General features: G+C 36.1%; 1 protein-coding gene across 16 annotated transcripts in view; it reads left to right on the plus strand.

Annotated features, from left to right (window-relative positions):
* The window catches only part of HDAC9 (histone deacetylase 9), a 1,020,499-nt gene that overhangs the window by 317,594 nt on the left and 678,565 nt on the right, over nucleotides 1-24,340 (plus strand). Inside the window, exon 1 of one of the 16 annotated variants that reach the window (XM_035698221.2) lies at nucleotides 18,721-18,771. The exons of the other annotated variants lie outside the window; for them this stretch is intronic. The gene's annotated coding sequence lies outside the window, so the exon portion shown is untranslated. Of the gene's footprint in view, nucleotides 1-18,720; nucleotides 18,772-24,340 lie in introns of those variants that run through there. 16 annotated transcript variants of the gene reach the window in all.

A 24,340-nucleotide genomic window follows, 5' to 3' on the forward strand; every position in this document is an offset into this window, starting at 1 on the left:
TTAATGTTTAGAGTTGGAAGGATCTCTGTCCAGTGATTAGATTCAGTTCCCTACCTTCTGCACGTTGCTCTAGGGGAGATGTAGAAGTAATAATGGATTGTTCCTTTGCAAACATAGAATCGGAGGAAGGAGAAGTTGATATTTTCAGTAGGTCATTATGAACTTGTAAGATTCCCCCCCCCCCCACAGAGTTCATTTTCACTAAATTGTTGAAGTTCCCAAATTCAGTGTTTTTCTTACCTTAACTATGTTACATAAACTTACTATATTATTTCATTCTATTTTCTATTTCTAGAATTTTCCAAGTGATCATTCACAGTTATTTCTATATATATTTAACATCATTAATCAGATTTTAATAAGGTTTGTATTTTATACAATATTTTTGCTGCCATTAGTTATATATCGATTTTTACTTGTTTACCTCTGAGCTCTGCAGATGACGATGATGACAAAGGTAGGTTATTCTTATTGTAATAAAGAGTACAGGAGGTCATCCTTGGAGTGTTACTAAGTACTAGGTAATGTACTAAATGCTTGCTATTGATTAACACATTTTCCCCTTATAGTTAACTGTAATAGACTTTAAAGCTTTTGAACCTGACTTCCAATGAAAAATTGAGACACAGGACACATACACCTCCAGTCTATATGCTACATATGAATGGAAAAATATTTACGATCAACTCTTACTATGTCTAAAACTCCTCTATTTTCTTTCTTATTCTACTCCAGTATTGTCTCAATTAATGAAAGATATGCCAGTTGTGACTCAGCTCAGCAAATTGATTTTATTCTCACACTAATGGATTGCAACCTGAAGAATGCAAAGTTATATGATCAGTTTAGCGATATTATTACCTATAATTTATAGAGAAGGAAATAGGCACATAGAGGTTATGTAAGTTGTCCATGTATTTAGTAAGTGGGAAACTCCGGGTTCAAACGTGGGCCGTCTCTCCTCAAAGTCCTCACTTGTAACACTGTGCTCTGTCCTTCAGATCATAGTACTGTCAAGGAGGAATGTCCCAAGAATTTCTTTACAGAAGGGTTTAGAAACAAAGGGTTAGGGACTGGCTGTGGAGCTGCCTTTTCAGTCCAGCCACCTTTTCTACTCAGAATGTGTGCTTGTTCTGGGAAGCTTTTGTAAAGAGATTGATGAAGATTAATACAGAAGGGAAATGGCTTTTGCCACTCAGTTACCTTCTTTGAGCTACCACGGGAAATTTATGTGAAACAATCCAAGGAACAGTAGGTGGAAAAGATGTTTATCCAAAGTTAAAACAGTCTTTGTTATGTGGAGCTTCCTGATGAGTGAGGAAAAGATGAAATGGAAACCATTGGAATACCGTAGGGCTTTTTGTTCTGACTTCTTGTAGGGCATGCAGATGCCCCACAGATGTGAAGGACTACTCACTTGGCTAAATATTTTTTAATACAGATTATCCTCTCCTCATTTATGTGTGAGATATATATAGATATAAAATTCAAAGATAGAAAAGCCACAGTGGGAAAAGTTTGTGTCTCTGCCCCTTTTCCTTGATGGTTCCTCACCTCTCTCTAGAATCTGTTGCTGTTCCTGGTTTCTTATGTAGTCCTCCAGAATGCCCTGCTGTGTGTATGCACGAGTGCACAGGTGTGCATGTATGTATTCAGTATTAGCACATTATAACACATTCCGTGCCTTGGTTTTTATTCCCCTTACTGTACTTCTCTGAGTTCCCAATGCAGAAGACTCCTTGCTTCTTTCTTTTTCACAGCTACATAGTATTTCGTTGTGTGGATTTTCTAAAACTTTCTTACCGAGTCTTCCATGAACAGATGTTAGGTAATTTCTAATCTTTTGCAAGCCTGATTCTTTTCCATATAAATTGCCCATAGGTCTCTGTGTCCTCTGTTGCATCTCTTATTCTTAGTAGAAGCTTCATAGCCCTCTGGATCTTTAGCAAAGACTGATAAAGATCAGACTGTTGAATTAGGTCGGGTTTGCGTCAGGAAGTTGCTTGATCTCAATTTTCTTGGATGTCTATTTTTAGCTTCTGAATGGTAATCGTGGTAAGAAATCTTTGTTTGCCCTAGACAGTCTTCTCTGAGAAGATTAAAGTTGTCTCCTTAAAAGAGTTCAAGTCACACAATTTACTGACAGTTTAGTGAGTTGATGAGGGATGGTGAATGTTTATTTCTAGAAGGACAAAGTGTTTGTGCTCTGAAAATTCTATCTGCTTTATTCTCCACAGTTATTAAAACTTTTTCAGATTTATTTTCCCGTAATTCATGGAGATTTGGGAAATTATATGGAAGGTATATATTTTCTTAAATGCATTGCCTGTTTCCCTTTCCTGTTTTTTGAGGACGGTTCTGGGAACTGCTAGTTCAGTTTTACAAAGAAAACATTTCTTCATCATCTGCATTTTCTGTCATCCCTGCATCTTAATGTTTTAGCCAATTTTAGGGACAAATATTTAATACCAGTGAGTGATAATTATATGAGAAATAGATCTGGAAGGCAATCAAGTGGAAAGGTGGTAGTAATATATGGATAAGTGATTTGGTCTATCCTGTGTTTTTTCTGACTCCATTATGTCCACACTAACTCAGAGATAATAAAATTGGTGCTCTGTAGCAAATAATCTGAAGAAAACAATGCTGCAAATTCTTTGAGAAGTGATTTTAGAATTTAATATTTTTCTGTCAGGAGATTTATGACCTGACATTGAAAATTATTAAGGCACAGATCCAAATATGTAGTTCATTTCCTCTTGCTCAGCATTTAGTAAAGATGTGGAATACTCTAACTAGATATTGGCTAGCCAAACTTAGGATTCAAGATTTGATATCCTTGTCATCATGTGTGAACTTTGGAATATTTGGATTCTAATATATGTAAATGCTCTTATAATGTGCGATGAGTTAGGTGACAAATTATTACACGTTATCAATTTAATTTAAAATGCTGCCCTTACATATTTTATAAATCTCTGGAATAATAATATACCTTTAATAAGCTTTAGAAAGTTTCTGCTTTCTTTCTTGCTATGTTGTGTGGCCTCCAATATATGTAATATACTGCCTCAATTTATCCTTTTGTGCTATGAATTTTATGTTAAATTTAAATATAATCAGAAATCCAAGTCAGTCTTCAATCATATTCACTTTAGAAATTTCATTTAGAGACATGTGATACATTTTTGGAGGAGTTTCAGGGATCTATATTGGTTCATTTGAATCTATAATTTGGTTATATATAAAATTAAAGTTAATTTAAGTGGACAGAATCAATACCCTTCTGAATTTAATTAGATGGCCAGCATCCAAGCAAGAGATTATTCTTTTTAGTATCTTCCTATCCTCTTTTCTTACAGGGTGAAATAATTCCTTTGCCAAAGTATGTTGGACAGTTCCCTGGTGACAGGTTCTATAGAAACTCATAACTGTACTGTTTCCAATGTGAGAGAAGGGAGGAAAATGTGGGCAAAATAGCCATTGTATTCTGGAGTTAGTTATATGCCTGCCCTATCTTCACATCACAGTCCAGGCAAGGAAACAATGTCCCATTTGGAGTGGATCTGCGGTGACTGTTTCTAAACCCTGTAAAACATGGTGGTATTTCTTTCAAGCTGAAGCATTCCAGGACAGAAAGACAGGAATAGTGGGGAAATAAATTATAAATTAGACTGGACTTGCAGTTTGAGGATCCTACTATTTATAGTTATGTTTGATATGGGATGCCTGGAAATGTGGCAATAAATTGAAGCTGAGGTTTTATTTCAGGTAATAACTTTATTTTTTATGTCTATTGGAGCATCAGTAAAACAACCTAAAGGAGTTTTAGAAAGGCTGTATAGTATAACCTTCATTGGTCTTTATGTTCAATGTCATAAACACATTTTTATGTTATTGAGGAGTAGGTTTTTTACAGTGTTTTAAAAAAGGTGATTTGACTCTAGCGCCATGAAACAATTGGGTTGAGTTGTTATACTTGATGCTATAGAAGTTATTTGATGTGTCAATGCATTTTTAGCAATAGATTTAAAATAAATTTAGGAATATTTAAGTTACCTAAATGTATTTCTAAATTTGTGGCTATCTTTTTAAAAATAAATGAATTCTAAAATTTGCATTCTGTAATTCACAGTTTTATTTTTCATTTTGTATTATCACAGATAAATATGTGTTTAGCAGCTTCTCCAGGAAGGCAGAGTAGGGGATGTGAGGAAACATATGAAGGGTCTTTGTCCTCAGTGATTCTCAGCAATCTGGTTGAAAAAAATCTGACAAAAGTACATAAAATAATTAAGTAACAATAACCACATAAAGCTTCTGACCTTATTGTGGGTATTATGCAGAGTATTTAAACAAGGCATTTATCTAAGCCCCAGTGTTAAAGGGAATGGATTCCCTTTGATGAGACCACTGACAGAAGAGATCAACATTTTTTTCTTCTGTTTCATCTACCCCCCTTTTTTTTTTTTAAATGAACATTTATTCAGCACTTACTAGATACTAGGCACTGTTCTGTGTGTTCTACATATGTGAATTCCTTTGATCTTTGGCATCTTAGAAGATTGTTATTATCCCCTTGGAGTGAAGTAATGGGGGCAAAGCATGATTCGTTAGTTGCTCAATGTCACAGAGCTTCTAACTGAGGGAGCTGGGTTGGGAAAACAGGCAACAGGAATTCACAGTCAACGCTCTTAACTTCTATGCTTTATAATCTCTCATTTTCCTTCTTATTAGTGAACATGTCTCTGCTTTAAACTTAAGTAGATGTCCATTTTGCCCTAGCCTTAGCAAGGGTCAGAGACTTGACATATATTTCTATAGAAAATGAGGATTTGTCTTTTTTGATGTGGATGTTCACAGCCCTACATAACTTAATGGATACATTAATCCCCTTTGGTGAGGTGGGGGAAGTTTCTAGGAGGACAGTAACCCTAGTTTTAGGAAGTTTAGAGCTGCTTATTTATGCAGATGTGCGTTTCTCCTGCCTGGGAAGATCCTTATGATGACATGTGTCACAGATCATAAGAGATTTAATCACAGCTTGGGTTGTCCACACACTAAAGATGGACTTTTAGAGACTGGGTGGAGGTATATTTGTCCTTGTCCAATGCTCTTTTTCGTTTATACTGGCAGATCTCAAACTTTTATCTTGCATCAGAATCAGCTGGAAGACTTGTAAAATAGTGCAGATTGCTGGTTACAGCCCCAGAGTTTTTGGTTTAATGGGTTGGGGAGAGACCCGAGAATTGGCTTTTCTAAGAAGTACCCAGTGAAGGTGATATTGCTAGTCTGGAAACCACACTTTGAGAACCACTGATTCATAATAAAAATGTAACTGAAAGGAGTTTAAGTTTCCCCTCCCCTTTCTTCCCTTTGCTTTTAGGCCAGTGCTCACTTCTTAAATGCCCATTCTTTTATTTATGAAGATTAGAAAATCTGGTAAATAGCTCTCTTGGACTCTGGAAGAACTCCAGTAAGTCAATTTTTAATATAATAATCACTGATAAGATACAGCACTTGTAGTAGTAATTGACTTCAATTTTGAGTGCTTACGACATGGTGAGGCACTTCACTCGGCCCACTGCCTGTATTATCTTATATAATGAAACAACAGAGATAGGGATTGGTGCTATTGTTATCTTTTTGCATTAGGAATAGGAAACTTAGGTTGCACTGGAAACTAAGGTTTAGGAAACCACATAACTTGCTCAAGATTACATATACTACACACAGTAGGGTTAAAACTCAAACCCAGATTAACAGGTGAATTCCAATAGCTATGCTTTTGACCACCGTGTTTTTTAAAATCTGTAGTGATGAGCCAAATTTTAATTAGACTTAAAAGTTTTAGCACAGGGATACCTGGGTGACTCAGCAGTTGAGCATCTACCTTTGGCTCAGAGTGTTGATCCCAGGGTCCAGGTTCGAGTCCCACATTGGGCTCTTTGCAAGGAGCCTGCTTCTCCCTCTGCCTGGGTCTCTGCCTCTCTTTCTGTGTTTCTCATGAATAAATAAATAAAATCTTAAAAAAAATTTCAGCACAAAGTGTCCTTCATTTTCATTTCTCCTATTACATAAGTTCCTAAGCATCCTAAAGTAAGCAGGGGAAAAAATTGCATGACCACAGATTTTTAAAAGGAAATGTATAAATGTAAATTACTGCTTGGAATATGACTTTTTTATTTGTAATGGCCTTCTTCAAATTTCAAGGATTAAAGTATTAATGCTAAGAAAATCTTGTGGATTCCTTTTACTTGTTCGCTTGCCCCTATACCTATTTACAAGGATTTCAAGAGTAATTGTTAAACAGTTTTGGATAATAGACTTCTTTGAAAACTCAGTTGAAGATCATGAGCCTTATCATGAGAAAGGTGCACTAAACTTTGCATACTATGCAACACCTATCTGTGGGCTCTGAACGAAGACATTCTGCTTTAAGACAATACAGCAGAGAGAAACAACCAGGGCTTTTGTATCTGGTGGCCAGCCTGCTTGCCCAGGGTTTGCATCTGTCCCTTCCTGTTTATGTAACCTTTACCAAGTCTTGTTTCTTCACCCATTAAGTGGTAGTGATGAAAAGAAAAATATCAAGTTAGTAGGGTATTGTTATGAGGATTAAATTAAAAAAAACAAATACAAAGTGCCTAGCTTGATAACTGCTACACCAGTGTTTCTCAAACTGTAAAGTGCCTGTGAGTCACCTAGGGATCTTGTTAAAATGCAGACACTGATTCAGTAGGTCTGGGCTGAGGCTGAGATTTTTTTCTTTTCCTTTCCTTTTTTCCTTTTCTTTTCTCTTTCTTTCTTTCTTTCTTTCTTTCTTTCTTTCTTTCTTTCTTTCTTTCTTTCTTTCTTTCTTCTTTCTTTCTTTCTTTCTTTCTTTCTTTCTTTCTTCTTTCTTCTTTCTTTTCTTCTTTCTTTTCTTTCTTTCTTTCTCTTCTTTCTTTCTTTCTTTCTTTCTTTCTTTCTTTCTTTCTTTCTTTCTTTCTTTCTTCTTTCTCTTTTCCTTCCTTCGTCTTTCTTTTCCCTCCCTTTCTTCCTTCCTTCCTTCCTTCCTTCCTTCCTTCCTTCCTTCCTTCCTTCCTTCCTTCCTTTTTTGGATTTTTGCACTTTTAACCAGCTTTTGTGTGATATTACTTCTCCTGCTGCTGCTTCAGGGACCCCACTGAAGAGCAGGGTGCTACACAATGTGTATAGAAGACATGTTTCTATTAGTAAGTACTCTTAAGTGTCATATAAACAGAATATTCTCATTGTTAACTTTACACACAGTTGGGGGTTATCTGCCAAAATATGCACGTAAATACATAAGTACTGAGAAGTATGGCATTTACAGTCTTCTCATTGGGAAGTAATACATTACATAGTGGCTTGTGCTGCACTGTACAGCACAAAATCAGTATTGAGCCCTGTTTTGAATAAGATTCTATTAAAAATACTACCCATTTAAAAATATTACTGTGTGTATAATAGTGAATTAAAGATATGATCTCGGGATCCCTGGGTGGCGCAGCGGTTTGGCGCCTGCCTTTGGCCCAGGGCGCGATCCTGGAGACCCGGGATCGAATCCCACGTCGGGCTCCCGGTGCATGGAGCCTGCTTCTCCCTCTGCCTGTGTCTCTGCCTCTCTCTCTCTCTGTGACTATCATAAATAAATAAAAATTAAAAAAAAAAAAAAATTAAAAAAAAAAAAAAGATATGATCTGGTGACTGTGACATATGTTTATTTCTGACAGAGTTTCTTAACTAAAGCAATAATGGCTTATTTATTTCTCATTATTCTAAGGAGTAACTTTGTTTTCTTCTCTTGAGAGCATTGCTCTTTATATACTTTGAGTAAGGGATTGCTAATAAAGTATGCTGGGCTTCCATCTGATAAACTTGAATCTTAAAGTAGATTTTTGAAGACATAAGAAACACTGTTTATGAATATCCAGTCACTTCTAATGTTGACAAAAATGGTAGAGTCTTACTTACACGTATCTTTCCCAAGCATCAATTGAGTGACTGATTGCAGTTTGTCACTGATGATGCACTATCCTGGTGCTGAATCTGTTTTCTCTGATAACTATTGAATCAACTGCTGCCTAAATGTGCTGGTGAGACAGGTGAAAAGTTTGTGGAAATCTGTGGTATTGTTGTTCAGGGTGATAGAGCTTCCTACTTTGGGAAGAATTGATGGTGTAAGAACCCAATCTGTGTTTCATTTCTTTTCGTTAAAGTGGTTTTGTGTGGGTGAGATTTCTTTCTATATTTCATTGTCCCATCTTGCACAAATGGCCCAGTATAAAAATCCTTTAAAATGATAAGTTTTCCTGTAAAAGTGGAAATGGGGTAAGAAGCCTGCCCTATCTAAACTCCAGGAAATATAATGGTACTCAGGAGGAGCTCTGACTAATCATATATTTTCTGATGACACATGCTTGCTGTTGCAACAGCAGGAAAGTAGAGAGGAAAAGGACCAACTCAGTATCCTGGCCTCTGAGGGAGGTCTCCGAATGGACTGGTTTTCTGCAGACACCTGCTGGATATGCCAGTGTTTGTTGGATTAGAGCCTTTCATGAAATAAGGGAGAATTACAAAAGGACTATAGTTCAGGACTAGAGATTAAATGAAAGATTAGAATTTGTGTGTTGTCATCCAAGAGAAAATGCTAAGTAAATGTCTCACATTTTTTTTACAGATGAAATGTTTTTCCTCAAGCCCACGTTCATGATAAGCATCCACACCTCATATTTGCCATTTTCAGTAACAAATGGAATGCAGATGCATTTATTGCATTGGGTTTTCTCTTCAGACAGCATAACAGATGAGTAACTTTGGTGATTTCCAGAGTTATCTGTGGAGATGATAAAAATATTTAGAATTCTCAATTTCTACCATATTTATCAAAAAAGGAAATATATAGGGGATGGGGTGAAGTGGTAAGGTCTGAACCTTTGGATTTTTAAATTGCTCTAGAATTGAGTTGAGGGCAACCCTGGTGGATCAGCAGTTTAACACCACCTTCAGCCCAGGGCCTGTTCCTGGAGACCCAGGATTGAATCCCATGTCAGGCTGCCTGTGTGTGTGTGTGTGTGTGTGTGTGTGTGTGTGTGTGTGTGTCTGTCTTTGTATCTCTGTCTCTCAAGAATAAATAAAATCTTGAAAAAAAAGAATTGAGTTGAATCCATTTATTCTGGATTAGCAGGTTATTTGTATGTAGCATTAAGTACTGATAAGGAGAGATTCTTCTTGAGAGATGTAGGCAAGAAATATTATAGACAATGGATCTTGGTTTCAAAGAGACTGGTGTTCATATTTTGGTACTGTCACTTGCTAGTTGAATGAAATCTCTCTTTTCCTCCGTTTCCTTATTTAATAGATGGGGATAACCACCTATCACTTAGGGTGGTTAAGAAGATTATATGTAAGAATATATGCATAGTGCTATGCTTACTACATAATAGATTTTTGCTACTCAGAGTCTGGACTTGAGGTCAGCAGCATTCAGCAGCATTGGCATCACATAGGAAGATGCTAGAAATGCAGACTCTTCAGCCCCTCCCAGGCCTCCTCAGCCAGAACCCACATTGGTGGCAGGGAAAAGATTCTTCTGTTCATAAAAGTATGACAAGCGCTGATATAGATAAACGTTAAATGTTTGTTAGTTCAGTAGTGTTTGTCATGATTGTTGTTTGCTTTACTTTAAGCTAATAACCTTAAACACAGTTGATGGTTGAAAAAAAACATTTTATGGTATTTAGTTTTTGGTACTTTCTCTTTATTATTTGCTGCTAACAAGAGTGGTTTCTGTGGCTGGTGCAGATTAGTTTTGGGGTTCAGTAAAACTTTCAGAATTGCCTCTCAGACCTTAAAATAGATTTTACTTATCTCTTTTATGTTTATGCATTTAAACATAAACTGTAAAGCCAAAGAAACCGTTTAAAAGTAGACACAGTGTGTTTACAAATAAAAGCTCATCTAGCCAACAATAAAATGGGATCTTGTGAATGTTTTAAGCAAATTGCCAGCCAGATTTTAAAAAATCAGATTAAATAAAATATTTGGAAACTATTCTATTTGTTGATGCCCATAAATTTAAAAATAAGTCTAACAAATCTGCTTTTGTCACAAAGCCTAAATTTTATGAGTTCCTATAATTATTGCAATGAGAAATCACCATTGTAAACACTATGCTAAATTTAACTTCTTTATTTGACTTTTAAAACTCACCAATATATCGCTTGTAATTTAGCTCCAGAAAAAAATACATGAGACCACATTTGAAAGGTATCTCTCCTCCTGTGTTCCTCCAAAAAGTTTTAAGCCACCCAATTTTGTAAAAGAGGTGAAGATGTATTTGTCATCTAGAGGAAGGCCTAAATATTATTGAAACCATTATTTAAAGCTTTTGAAAAATTTCTTTGCAATTTAAAATAGCAGCCTTGCCATTAACAGCAGACAATCACAGCATTCATCCAATATTTTAATTTTTCTTTTCTTGGAGCCCAAATTTAGTGAGAAAAGTAATTTTCTTTTTCACATATACAATCTATTTTAGTTACTGCAGCAGGCTCCTGTTGTTGTTATTGTTGCTGACCAGCTTTCAGTTCCAAATTTTATAACCTTAATAACTCATGATGGTGGAAACAAAAGATTTTTCTCTCAGTCTGAAGACCAAGTGTTTTCAGCACTCCTCACTAGAAGCAGCCCACCTCTTAACAAGCTCATCAGTATATCTGTGGGAGAAAAGACTTGAGGGAAAAAAAAAAAAAAGAAAAGACTTGAGGACATTCAACCACTTTGAGGTGCCCAGTGATTCTTAAGGAGCTTCTACTTACAGCCTATTAAATTCTTTCAACAAGTTTGAGGCTATTAAGAGATCTGTGAAGATCTTTCAGATCAGCTTGGAGCATTTTTCTTCTCTGACCCACATTATCTGTTTCTGTGAGTGATTTGAGTTTATCAGATAGTTGATTATATTCTTTATCTTTTTCTCCTCATGTGCTCCGTGCTTGATCTCTCATTAAATCCATGGGACTTAAAAATCTGTCTTTAACTTTCAGCTAAAGGAGGAACTGTGCTGTGAATGGTATGAATTCTTATTTTTTAGGACAGTGATAATGACTGAGGCCATGAAATCCTTTGCGTTGGCTCTCCTGTCCGACTCTGAAAGATGTGTCATGGTCGGATGGGTAGCTCTTCAAAGTATCCCTTGTTGTCTATCATGTTAACTAATCACCAGCAAAGGACTCTTGAATTTGACAAACTTGGGATTTATTCTTAAAAAATGCCACTAACTCATGGCACTTGGGGGAACTGTCATTCTTTCAGCTGATTCATTTTTTATTCATTGTTCTCTGGTACACGAGGAGGAAGGGAGCTCTATTTTGGTAGGTATAATTTCATCCCTCAGTGAAATTCTGAGGCTGCAGATAAATCTGACATTTGCTCTGCACTTTGTTTCTCTCTTTGGACTCTCCCATTATTGCAGTGGGGTTGTGAAAAGAGCCCTGGTTTTGGGGGTGGGGAGGTAAACTCTGATTTTTGCTCCCTGCTCCACATATGGTTAGCAGTATAAGCTCAGGCAGTTCCATAGCCTCTTTAGAGGAACTGAACCTTCCAATTGCCCATTTTCCAACATATTTATCTAAGTCATGCTTAGGAAGAGGAGAGAGCAGATATAATTAGCGTTGACTATGCAAATGTTTATCTTAGTCTGAACCATATGCAATGGGGATTCTTGTAGATAAGTCAGTTTCATATGGTTCAAACCATTAGATCTTATTATCCACACTTAAAGCCTAAGGAGGTCCTACAGATTTCTTATGAGATTTTCTTACTATTATAGTCAGATCTGACTTGAGTTTAAATAGTGGAGCAGATAGATATTGTTCTTAGTATCTACAACTATTTTTTCTGTCTCCTCCCTTTCTTAATTCCTTTCCTTTCCAGTTAAATACTTTCCTTTCCTTCAGAACCTTCATGATCTTCTCATGCATCAGTCTTCCTACTTCATTCATCTTCTTACCTACTGTACACGTTTTGAACCCTTACATTCATTCCATGTGCTATGTGAGATCAAAGAGGGCAAGTGAAGAAGACCTCAGAACTGATGGTAAAAATCAAGAACAGGCCACATTAAAAAGGGATGATGCCTCAATGTTGCTAAAGATCATTCCATTTTAGCCACAAAATTATGTGGTAAGCTTCAAAAATAGTGCGTGGAATTATAGGAATAATAAAATTAAATTGGAAAGCAGTTGCTTGATTTAGATTAGCATTATTAAAGTGTATATAAGTTTTGGGAAGATACTTTGGAAAGTAACTCTATATACTGTCTTGTTGAAAGTTCACACTCCTGTCTTATTTTAGGTAGCATATGAGTAATTGCCTTATTAACTTTTCTTTTCTCAACTAAGTCAAGTTCTAATCAAAGTGTGCACCTCGATGCACAATAGAACCACATAAATGTTATCCATGTCTTTTAACTTTGAGAGCTGTAACTTTGAATATTTCATTTAGAATTTATATAAGAAGCAAGGCAAAATTGAAGTATTTCTGCTTTCCATTATGTTTTAGCCTCAACTTCAAAAAGATACTTAACATTTCAAACTAGCTAAATTTATTTTACTCTTCTTCTAGGTGAGAATTTCTTTAAGATTTCTAGTGGAAGAAATGTATGGCTTCTATCTCCCTACACCTCAAAGGCCCTTTCTCCTTTATTTAAAACATCTTCTGACAGTGACATGTAGAAAACTCTCCTCCATAGATAAAGCCAACATGAAAATCATCCTTTCTTTTTGGTAGATTTAACAGCCTCAAAAACTGTTCATCTATAAAGTTGTGGCATAATCAGAAAATTATTTTTTTCTAGTGTAGTACTTCAGGATTTGAATGTGAGCAACACAATTCGGGTTATTCAGTTTATTTCTTTTTCATAATCAGACTTTGGACATAGGAAAATGTGTTTTTAGATATCAAAAAAGAGGTATTGAGTGTAATTTTCATGATCATAGACTATAACAAAAATAGCTAATTTTTGTGGATTACCATATTAGATACCACAGAGTACAATTTCCCTCTGGAAATATGGTTAGATACATCTTTGGTTGTCGAGGAAAATAATTTTCAGGGTTTACTTAATGTGAACATATCACTTTTGATACACTGCAGCTCTTATCTCCTACTTACCAGGAGGTTATATTTTCATACTGAAAACATTTAATTCTATAGACAGAGGCAGAGTGTTTGTTTATTTTTACCTTGACAGCATGCTGATTGCTGACTCAGTAGGGCGTCCAACGTGTTTTTCTAGTTAAGGGGTACAGGAGACAAAGACAGGTATGGATAATAGCAGGATTTAAGAACAGGATTGAGGGCAAAATGTGAGGTCCCTCTGGGAGAGAAAAACAGCAGCTAGTCTCAGGATGCAGGGAAAAGTAAGAAGCGTGCCCCTTCTGGAGAAAAATCATCCAGTAAGCATAGGGGAAAACTTGGGAAAGGATCTTCGGGAGGGAAAGAGGACTTCGGAAGACTTGGGAGTTTGGGAAAGAGAAGGGGCCTGATTCAGTGACAGACATCAGGAAAGGGAGTGTATGATGGGGAAAAGAACTTCATTACTGAAGAGTAAGCTCTATGATAATAATGACCTCAGAGGTGGTTGGACCCCTTCTGGAATGAATGGTATCAGATGTACACTTGTTACTTATCTCTTCGGAAGTCTCTTCATAAATAGCAAACTGAGTCTTCTAGTTATTCAGGCCCCAAACTTTGGAGTTATCCTTCATCCGTGTCTATCTCCCAGACCCACATACAATTTGTCTTAAATTTGTATTGACTCTATCATGGAAAAAATATCTAGACCTAGGACTATTTCTGATCACCTCCATTGCCACTCCTCTGGTTTGCACCATTGTTTTCTCTTAGCCAGATTATTACAGTGGCCTCTTACTTGATGATAGCATAGCTCTTGGCTTTTGCCCTTGTCCCCCTGTTCTCAGCACATCAACCAGAGGGAGCTTGTCAGAACCCTCCAAAGTATACCTTTCTCCCTCAGAGTGAACATCCTAGCCCTCATTATGTTCTTTGAGCTTTACTATCAAGGATTCTCACCTGGTAGTGCATTACAGTCCCCTGGGGAGTTTTAGAAATATGCTGATGCCTTGGCTCTAACCCAGACCAGACAAATTTTGATCCCTGGGAGTGATGTGAGGACACTGTATCTTTGAAAAGCTCCCATGCAATAAATTTTGGGATATCAGCAGTGAGTAAGACCAAATTCCAACTCTCCAGATTTTGACACCTGGCAAGGAAGATCAGAGCACCCCACTCAGATAACTGTAATACTCCTTCACAAGTGCTACATTAGCAGGGTGAACAAATTTCTGAGGAACCTCAAGGGAAGTAGGGCAATTACATACAATGAAGAGAAGTCAAAGAAGTGGCATCCTGCCAGGCCTTAGGGATGAGAGATTGTCTCCTAGAGAGAAGGGGAGAATATGTGTCCCAGGTGACTTTATGTATTATGGCTGGGGGACGCTAAAAGGAAACATGTTGATGTAATTAAGAGCTGAGGCAGTAGAATCAGACAGAGGTGGTTCAGTTACTTCAGCAAATGGCTTCACCTTTTTGTGCTACAATTTCCCCATCTGTACAATGGAGGTAAAATCGTACCTACCTCCCAGGGATGGGAGAGTTACCACTGTATTTGATACGTTGTGGGCACTCAGTAGTGTTAAATTTCTACCTCTAAGGAGGCATTTCTCTCAGTAGTGTTAAATTTCTACCTCTAACGAGGTATTTCTCTCAAAAAATAATTGAAAGAAATAGTTTTAAGTGGTTCATGGCTTATATTGGGTGCTGTATACCCTACCTACTCAAAGCAGGATCAGCAAACCTGGTATTGATCAGATTTGCAATGCTTCAAGCCCCATCCAGAACTGCTGAAAAGAATCTGCATTCTAACAAGATTCCAAGGTGATTTGTGTGCACATTAAATTTGAGGAGCATTTTCTTAAGGCATATAAAGATGAATAAAAAAATAGCTCTTGCCCTTATGGAGCTTAGAGGTCCCTAAAACAACTTTAGTATTTACAGAAATAATTATAATGCAGGGTATAATGTGATAAGTGACATGAGACATCCATGCCAAATGCTAAAATACCACAGATTGTTTTAAGCTCAAATTGAAAATAGTATAAAGTTTCTTCTCTGACTGATAAAGTCTGAAAGTTCTTAAAGCTACAATGAACACTTTTCCTTTTCTGCTAACCTCCAAATGCTGTAAACGTAGAGCTTAACATGTATGTAAGTGCAGAGCTAAATCGGGGCAGTTGACGGTACAAGTTGAATTGTTGCCTGACAGAAAAGAAACAAGAAGTAACAAAAGGTAGTAAAAATGACCCAGTAATTTTAAGTCTATGAGACGAAATAGACTCCTCAGAGAAAGATCAAGAGTAAGACAAAGCATGTGAATGGAAAGAGTACAATTCTTCCAAGAATGGAAACCTTAATTCTTGACGCTTAGCACTTTTGAAAATAAAACTTTGTGTTTGAATTTAAAAGCAATGAATAAAACAAAGAAATGGCCAGTTGACCTTATGAACAAAACACTGATTTATTAATTATTCTTCTTTAACTAGTACTGATTTCATCTCATCAAGTTTACCATTGCAGGTTATCAGAACAGGTAGAAATAAAACCACTTAGAAAGAACATCATTAAACTCTGAATAATCATTACAATATACTTAATATTATTGGAAGTATTATCAGCAAAATGAATTAAAAAGATTGTTAAAAGATAGAAGGAGACTAGCTTCAGGGATTTAAGAGAAACTGTACCCATTATTCTACTGTTGCCACCTTCAGAAAAAAACAAAAAACAAAAAACATTTTTTAAAGGAGATACAGAATAAAAGTTAAGACAGTTAAGATAATTTCCATGAAATGCAGTGGTTCAGTCCCTTCCTCTGATGAAATGGAAATTGTCAGATTTATGCAGAAGCTGATAGCTTTGAATTTGAAGATGGTTTCAGTAATATTATAGTTATCATGTTTTATTTGATTTTACAACACAAATATTTAGTCCCCCCCACCCCGTTATTTGTTTCCTTTACTAAATCTCAGCTGAATTTCTTCTTTTTTTGGTTCCTTGTGGTATAATGTGAAGTTGTTGATTTGAACTTTTCTTTTTAATACAAGCGTTTATATCATAAATTTCATTCTAACATCTGCTTTTGCTGCATTCCATAGGTTTTAGAATATAGTGCTTTCCCTTTCTTTTGTTTTGAGACATATTTTGATTTGCCACTTGATTTCTCATTTGGCCCACTGCTTGTGCAGTAGTGTGTCCTTTAATACTGACATATTTAAATATTTAATATTTACATTGTAGATTGTCCAGCTTTGTATTGTTGTTGATCTTTAGTTTTGTACCATTGTAGTTGGAAAATATACTTGGTATGGTTTCAGTTTTCTTAAATTTGTAATATTTGTTATATCTTTTTCCATGTGATTTAACCAGGGGATTCTTCTGTGTGTACTTGAGGAAAATGTGATTTTTATTTTTCTTGGATGGAATGTCTTAACCAGGTGTTCTGAAGTATGCTTCAAGTAAAAAATGTTCGTGTTGAAAAAAAAAAAAGCACTTTAGCCAAGGGTACTCACTTAAAATAAAGCCTATCAGAGAGGAGATGGTGGGAAGATGGGTGAAATATGTGAAGGGGATTAAGAGTATGCTTACCATGATGAGCACTGAGTGATGATGTATAGAACTGTTAAATCGCTATATTGTCCACTTGAAACTAAAATATCACTGTATGTTAACTATACTGGAATTAAAATGAAAAACTTGAAAAAAAAATGAGTACATAAAATTTTTCAAGGTTGGGGATATTTCACTTCAGTTTGTGATAAAATCACATGGCCTGGTGTAATATAGGCAGAAATAATCATTTGAAATAAATGTTTAACTGGTTTTGTCACTGGCTATAACTAATGGTGTTTGACAAAAGTAAATAAATTCAGCTGAGTTTTATTCTTGAAACATAGATGTTGTATATAGTGAAAACAATTTTCAAGGTGACAAATTTGACCGATGAGACTCTAATATAGAAATGAAATTGTTCATGGTTGATTTTATTTACTCTTGTTTTTGTTATTAGTGAACATAAAGATCTGTTTTATTTCAAATTGCATTTTTGTCTGGCATAATTGTTTTGGTTTTTACATTTTATAACTTCAAATTGAAAATTCGTACTTGAATATGTTTCTCTTACAAATGACAACATTCTTAGGGTTAAAAAAAAGATTTATTTATTTATCTGAGAGAGAGAGAGTGCTAATGGGGGGAGAGGCAGAGGGAGACAGAAAGAGAGAATCCCAAGCTGACTCCCCATGAGCACAGAGCCTCAGATCATGACCTGAGCCGAAATTAAGAGCCGGTCACTTAACTGAATGAGCCTCCCAGATGCCCCTTAGAATTAATTAATTAATTAATTAATTAATTAATTAATTTATGATTTTATTTATTTATTCATGGGAGGCACAGAAAGAGAGAGAGAGAGAGAGGCAGAGACACAGGTAGAGGGAGAAGCAGGCTTCACACAGGGAGCCCGCCATGGGACTCGATCCTGGGTCTCCAGGATCAGGCCCTGGATTGAAGGCGGCACTTAAACCGTTGAGCCACCAGGGCTGCCCTATATTTATTTTAAATAAGTTTAAAAATATTGAACTTAATAATTTTAGAAATTATTAAGTCTACTCTGGAATGAAAATGATGCAAATTTAACTAGCACATAAAAGCTAACTTATTTATTTATTTATTTATTTATTTATTTATTTATTTATTTATTTATGATTTTATTTATTTATTCATGAGAGGCACAGAAAGAGAGAGAGAGAGAGAGGCAGAGACACAGGTAGAGGGAGAAGCAGGCTTCACAGAGGGAGCCTGACATGGGACTCGATCCTGGGTCTCCAGGATCAGGCCCTGGACTGAAGGCGGCGCTAAACCGCTGAGCCACCTGGGCTGCCCCCTTAGAATTTTTAAAAAATTCTTTTGGACAAGGGAAGCTTGAAGAAAGTATAATTTATTTATTTGTTTTTAAGGTTTTGTTTATTTATTTGAGAGAGAGAGAAAGCAGGGTTTGAGGGGCAGCAGCAGAGGAGGGACAAGCAGACTGTGCTGAGCACAGAGCCTGACATGGAGCTCTATCTCACCACCCTGAGATCATGACCTGAGCCCAGATCAATAGTCTGGTGCTTAACTAGCAGAGTCATCCAGGCACCTTGGAAGTGTAATTTAGATAACATGTAACAAGAAGCAGTAATACTATATTCTCAGCTACTTTGTGCAAATATAGTGGATATGTCACACATTCTTTTTAGGAGCTAACAATCAGTTCTCAATTTCTCTTCAACATTTATATATTTCTGATTTTGTCACAAACACAAAACATACTAGCATGTTTTACAAAGAGTCCGATTAGGAAGAGGAGCTTGTTCACAATGCATGTGGTCTGTCACCAAAATGAATATATATTTTGGATTTCTCAGCACTTTTAAACTGTTCAGATTTTTAAAAATTCTGTAAGAAAGTCTAGATAAGAGTTATATACTGTATAGGTTATATTTTCTTATGTAAGTCTGTCTTTGAAAGTCATTTATTTCTGGTTATATTCCCTTTTGTAGAGTGTGGAAGGTTTCTAGAAATCTGAGATCTTCACAGTTGGAATCCAGAGGACAGCTGATATAGGTTGTTAACTGAATGATTAAGTCAAAGGTAAACATAGATCTTTCTCCGCAGTGCCCTATTTTTCCCTCATTTCACTCTTTTATGATTTGTAGCACTTCAAAGTATTTTTTAAAGCAATCAAGAGTAGAGGAACTCCCTATCCCTGCCATATATCCCATGTGCCAATGACCCATTAAACACCACAGAGATGTGTGGCAAGATATCCATAAATGAATTCTTACACTGATTTTTATTTGAGCTCATTTTATATTTGACATACTACTTACAGGACTTTATTTAATAAGGAAACATCTTGTTTTCATTTTTTTATTAGTTTGTAGAGTGCATATATGATTACAAGTAGTTATTTTTAGGGAAATCAACTTATTTCTTAGGATAAGCAGAGTTATTTGCTACAAATTTTTTTTAAGATTTTATTTATTTATTCATGAGACACACACACACACAAGACAGAGACAGAGATACAGCCAGAGGGAGAAGCAGGCTCCATGCAGGGAGCCTGATGCCCTGGACCAAAGGCAGGTGCTAAACCACTGAGCCACCCCAGGGATCCCTATTTGCTGCAAATTAAATTTAACCCTCTTTCTGCAATATTTTACTTTTGGTTTACGAATCAGAAACTAGATATATGGGCATCTGGATGGCTCAGTTTGTTAAGCATCTAACTCTTGATCTCAGTTCAGGTCTTGATCTCAGAGTTGTGAGTTCAAGCTCCACATTGGGCTCCATGCTGAGTGTGGAGCCTACTTACAGAGAAAAAAAAAAAAAAAAAGGAAAAACTAGGTATGATTGGCCAGAAAGTATAATGTTATCATATAGTTAATTAGCAGTAAGAACTACATTTTTTAGTAAATATTAGTTTGAGTTATATGAAATTGCTGATATTTGACCACTGTTGGCCTATAGATAGGGCAGTAGCATGTGGTTAAACTTAATAATAGAGGCCAAAACATGGAATGTTACACTAATTAAAACAATAACAAAACAAAACATGAAATAGGCAACACTTCACTCTTGGGGTTCAAATTTTTATGCTTGAGAAAACAAAAACTAAAAGAAAAACACATATTTCTGAGGAACTTGCTGTTTTTATTATCATCCCATAAATGTGAAAAAGCTAATTAAAACTATTAATAACCAGAAAATTGAGGATAAACTTGAAGAGCCTATACCAACTAAGTTGGATAAACAGCAAAAAATACATATGAGTTACTCTGAAATAATTTTTTGTTTCCTAATAACATCAAACTAACCAAACTTCCTGATTTTAATTAGTGAGGAACAACTTCTTGGTTATTTTAATCTACTTTTGGTACTTATTTCCTTTTTTATTGTTATAGGATTACATGAAATAATAACACCAGTTTACTCCTTTGTAAAAGAGGAGGTTGTGCTAGAAACTCTACTGGTGTCCTTTAGCAGTAGGCTGCCATAGAAATGGGGGAAAATAATCTAACATGGTTTAAAGGATATTTATTTAAGCAGTAATTATGAGACTGGAAACATCAGAGTGGAAATGAGGTATGGTTTAGAAGCCTCTTTGCTTTAGCTCATTTATTTTTGGAGTTCATTAAAATGAAATTGTCAAAATTCAAACCATGACTACTTTCCTCTTTGAACTTTTTAGTTTCAGAGAAAAAAAACTACATAGTAATTTGAGTGGGCTACCAGGAGAGGCCAGGCTACCCTCCAGGGGTTTTGACAGTGTGGCACTGAGTTTACTCATTCATTAAGTTACTGTCATGTGTCAGGACGGGACTTATAGGCTGTAGGGTGTGGACCTTAGCAATGGAGATCTAAGCACTTACTTGGTTAGCGTATTGGGACTAGAGCTCTCATACAGGAGCAGGCTCTTGTAAACCAGACTCACGAGATATTAATGTATGACTCCAAATGCAAATGTATTGGTGTATGATTAAAATTATTTGCTCCAAATGTTCAGAATGTGATCCTACTCCGTGCTAACTCACTGAAAGTTGCTTTACAGGGAAACTCAAATTATCACTGCAAGGCCAGTTGGTGAGTAAGGTCTGAAGAGAGAATGGAATGAATTATATACTTCAGTGTTCGATGTTAGTTTCTGATTATTTCAGTGTCTCCAATTTTACAATAGTTAGTTATGCACCTGCCAGACAGACTTACTTGCTCAAAACTATGGACCAGAGTGTACTGTCCCATAGACAGTATTTGGATGCAGATTATATGTGTTGTAGACTTCTGTTTCTTTTCTTCATTTCACATTATACTTTCATCCCTGCCCCAGAATTTTATATATGTTACTAACCCAACTGCTTAGGACCTTGCCCCAAAAGGTGCTTAAGAGATAGATGTTTATCAGTCGATACATATAGTTGGCTTAGTAGTTTTGGTTATTATTTAGAAATAGTACTTATTTTACTTCTAAGATACATTGGGTATAAAATATAGTTTATTGCTTCATTCTAAGATATGTATATGTATAGTCTCTCGTGTGTGGGTAATGAGAAGGGCATGATACTTATCTTTTGTGCCTTGATGCTTTAGAAGTTTAATTTTTTCTGATTACATTATTTTGCAAAAGTTCTGGATATGCTGATGGATCTTGGATTTTTTTTCTTTTATTTTTGCTTGCCAAATAAAGGTTAAGATTGTGAAGACTCTTTCCAGAGTCAGCTTCAGAACTAGATGAAACTTGGAGCATCCCTAATTCTTCCCAATTTAGTGAGGCTCTTTTTTTTTTAAACTTTTTTTTAAATTTTTTTTTAATTTATGATAGTCACAGAGAGAGAGAGAGAGAGAGAGGCAGAGACACAGGCAGAGGGAGAAGCAGGCTCCATGCACCGGGAGCCCGACGTGGGATTCAATCCCGGGTCTCCAGGGTCGCGCCCTGGGCCAAAGGCAGGCGCCAAACCGCTGCGCCACCCAGGGATCCCATAGTGAGGCTCTTTGTGCTAATAGTGATTTTAAGTTGCAAGAGGGAGTGGGGGAAGGAGAACCTCTTTTTGACACACTTCAAGGTCACACTTCAGATGCTTAGTCATTTGTCAGGAATCTGAAACTTGTTGCTGGTTCTAGTCTAGTCTTCACTGAATGGATGATTTTTACCCCCTAAAACTGCTGTCTTATTAAAATTAATGCTTACACAAGATACTTTGCTTGTACATAGAAAAGATAATTTTCATGTTTTGATAATCCCTCAAAGCATGAGTCTGCAATGTAGACTCATGGGTTGAAAAAGGTACTAACTTTGAAAAACCAAAGCAGATTAATCTTTCAGAATACTTCTGAAACCACCAACTTCTGTTTTCTATTTTATATTTCTATACCTAAAAAAAAAAAAAACCAAGCAAAAAACTATTTCCCCACCATTCTCTCCCCCCTTTCTAAAAATACTTCCCTCTTCATTTGCTACCCCATAACACACGCCAAAATTTAGCCCATAGTGAATTTTTGTAGCCAACTTAGAACCCCAAAATAGAAACTGCTGACAGTTCCTTAAATACAGTAACACTGGCAGGTGCCTTGGTAATAAATTCACAAGCTTAGAATCCACAAAACAATAAAGTTATGCAAATTGGAGCATGTAGGAAGAATAATCTGAAACAAATGGCAAAGCAGTAAGTTTAGCACTGGGGCATTCTGGTTTTACTCACATAAAACAAATAATCCTGAGGAGAATCATAAGGAAATTTAAGATCAAGGAGGAAGAGGCACAGACATAATAAGTAAATGAGGATGGTTTGAGCTGACCAATTAACAATTGATTTACCTATCACCACAACCATAGGGGAGATGAGAAACTGATCATATGGTTTTGCATTTCAGGTATAAATAACAAAAGGCCAATAGCAAAAAGAGAGCTATTCTGATTGTAGTTATCAGAGTTGCACGGTTTTAATTGTTCCTTCAGCAACATTCCCATCAGTCATATTCAGATTAGTTGTTTAATTTTAGTTGAATAATCAAGCATGCAATACATTTTGAATTCCGTTTATTTTAAATGTCCCCACTTAATTACCTTTTACTTTTGTTATTAATCCCTGATATTATTGGGGATTATATATTAATAGAAAGTTGTTTTTTTTTAATATAAAGAAGAGGCAATATGTTCAGTTAGCTTATTTTTAGGAAATGCATATTTTCAATTAAAACTTAAAATAGCTCTAACAACCACATACGAAAATGGAACTGAGGCATATAGCACCACCTTTTGTTAGGTGTGTGGTAAAATGTAACTTTTGAACCTATGCTATGGCTTGCAGACTGTAGCCGAAATGTTTAGCTTTTTCTTTTTTTTTTTTATCACCTTTAAGTAATTCTCAAAGAAGTTACAAAATGCCTGTTGTGTGCACAGGAAAAACATAGTAGAATAATGACTATTTTAAATTAATAATTTAGTCATCCAGAACATGAGAAACACCTAACTCTGGGAAATGAACAGGGGGTAGTGGAAAGGGAGGTGGGTGGGGGCATTGGGGTGACTGAGTGATGGGCACTGAGGGAGGCATTTGATGGGATGAGCACTGGGTGTTATGCTGTATGTTGGCAAATCGAACTCCAATAAAAAATATACAAAAAATAATTAAGTCATCTTATTTGAGGTGAAAATATATTGGATGACTATACGTTTGTTGTATGTGGGAGCTGTAACTACCCTTTTCACACTGTCACCTATTACCTAGTGCTGTTTTCTGGCTCTGGATACATTCTGAATATTACTGAAATAAAGGACAATATCGTTTACAAACTAGGTTTTACAAAAATTGAGTTTAAGGACATGGTAGGGACCATCTGTGCAAAGCCTCTCAGGAAGAGGAGGTCTAGAGAAATATGTAGAGTCACAGAACTAAGTCACAGATGCTCAGGTCACAGAACCAGGACTGGAACCCACACACTAAACTTCTGTCAGGCTCAGTACACCTTCCATGACCACATTTGCCAGACATTTGAAAGTTTAGGCATGTTTAAAAATAGTGCGTTATTTTCTTTGGAGTTCTAATTAAAATTCTTTCTAGGGAGAGGAGTGGGAACTTGACACAGATATGAAATAATTTTTCAGATTATTTTCTCACTTAAACATTTCAAACTAATGACTAAAATGTTCTGGTGGAGACAAGATTGACCACTAAATATAACATGGTCTGTGTAACCAGAGTTCCCCTGAGAGGCTTCCTCATCTCATCTCAAAGATGATTTTTTATTTTTTCACAAGTCTATAATTTGTAGCTGTGTTTGTATGTCTCTGTATGTGTATTCTCTAAAAATCCTCTTCCTCATACATTAGGCTTGATTTTCACTTCTCTTCTAGCATATAATTGTTCTAATTAGATTCATGAGAAATACATAAAATTTGTGAATATCCACAATTGGGCCAATAAAAGAAAAGAGCACATTGGAAGGGAACTATGGCAGAAGAACCCTCCAAAAAATGGTTCTTCCCTGGCTACTCTGTCCTAGATGTGAGATGCTGGGCAAGTCATTAGGCCTCTGTACATTTCCATTAATTCATTTGTAAAATATTTTTCTTAAAATTCAAGATAGTGGTTATTCAAGTGATTGAAAACACCACTTCTCATTTGGGCCTGTCTTTTGTGTTGAAACTTGAAGTTATTCCTTT

This window comes from Canis lupus, chromosome 14, assembly GCF_003254725.2.
Source record: "Canis lupus dingo isolate Sandy chromosome 14, ASM325472v2, whole genome shotgun sequence".
Taxonomy (NCBI): Eukaryota; Metazoa; Chordata; class Mammalia; order Carnivora; family Canidae; genus Canis; species Canis lupus.